Raw genomic sequence first — 1,412 nt, forward strand, 5'->3', positions numbered from 1 at the left:
GTCACCCCATGCAGTCTCAGAGAGTCCAGAAGAAACTAAATTCATTCCCTTGGACGGGCCCCTCCTCTGATCGCCTTTGGATTGAAATGAATGAGCTGGTAGAGAAGCAACATGGCACAGTGGAAAGAGCCCGGGCTTTGGAGTCAGAGGTCATGGGTTCAAATCCTGGCTCCGCCACTTGTCAGCTGTGTGACTTTGGACAAGTCACTTAACTTCCCTGTGCCTCAGTTCCCTCATCTGTAAAATGGGGATGAAGACTGTGAGCCCCCCGTGGGACAACCTGATCATCTTGTAACCTCCCTAGCGCTTAGAACAGTGCTTTGCACATAGTAAGTGCTTAATAAATGCCATTATTATTATCATTATTATTATTATTATCAGTACATGAGTGAGGTGGAGTCCAAGTGAATGGGGTGTTGCCTACTGAAATGAAAAATGAGGGCAAATCAGTCACTTGGAAGCTTTCTGAACAGGCATGCATCAGTCAGTAATGACATTTAATGACTCCACTCTGACCTTTGAAAGGAAATATTTCTATTTAAAGTCACATGCTACTGTTTTGTGTGCATTTTTATGTTGTGATACGTTTCCTCTTTTGTCTTGTCTTATGCAGTCGAGTCGTTTCTGATCCACTGTAACACCATGGGCACATCTCTCCCAGAATGCCCCACTCTCCATCTGCAATCGTTTTGGTAATTTTTCCATAGAGTTTTCTTGGTAAAAATATGGAAGTGGTTTACCACTGCCTCCTTCTGTGTAGTAAACTTGAGTCGCCGACCTCGACCCTCTCCCCTGCCACTGCTGCCCAGCACAGGTGAGTTTTGAGCTGAAGCAGATTGCCTTCCACTGACTAACCACTGCCCAAGCTAGGAATGGAATAGGTAGGCCTCTGCTTGACTCTCCCTTCCATAGCCGAGACTGGTAGAGTACTGGAAACTCTGCAGATGCGACCCTGAAAGGGGCTACATTTCTTCTAGTCTCTTTAAAATAAATGAAGTGTCATATACTACACAATATTCAGTTAAATTAAAACCAGCATGATTTATTTAAAAGGGAATCTTCTCTGTGGAGTACCATCAGCATAATTTATCGTGCTCAGAAGGAAATAATACAGGGAATGTATGTTAGGGAATATATCTCTGTAACCTTATCCAAATCCCCTTATCCAAATTAGGCATCATATTGGAAAACATTTTAGTGGAACAAACTCACTGAAGAAAGTTGCTACTGTTTTTAAATAATAGATATCTTCTCCGAGAAAAATATTTCTGAATCTTGAAAATCTTGTTTGGCCTTATTAAAGCCAGGAATGTGAGATTCTTTACACTCCTCTTACCTTCTTCCAATTGAATTTAAGCATGAGCCATATTGGTTTAGCCAATTCCTTTAATTTAAGGTAAGGCATTGGTTTT

The 1,412-nt window shown here is 41.6% G+C and overlaps 1 non-coding gene across 1 annotated transcript; it reads right to left on the reverse strand.

Moving 5' to 3' along the window:
• Positions 1–824: 824 nt before the first annotated feature.
• On the reverse strand, positions 825–962 carry LOC119932632. The gene has a single exon (XR_005452377.1). It is a non-coding gene; the product is annotated as a small nucleolar RNA SNORA7 (small nucleolar RNA).
• Between the last annotated feature and the right edge of the window lie 450 nt (positions 963–1,412).

This window comes from Tachyglossus aculeatus, chromosome 9 (assembly GCF_015852505.1).
Source record: "Tachyglossus aculeatus isolate mTacAcu1 chromosome 9, mTacAcu1.pri, whole genome shotgun sequence".
NCBI lineage: Eukaryota > Metazoa > Chordata > Mammalia > Monotremata > Tachyglossidae > Tachyglossus > Tachyglossus aculeatus.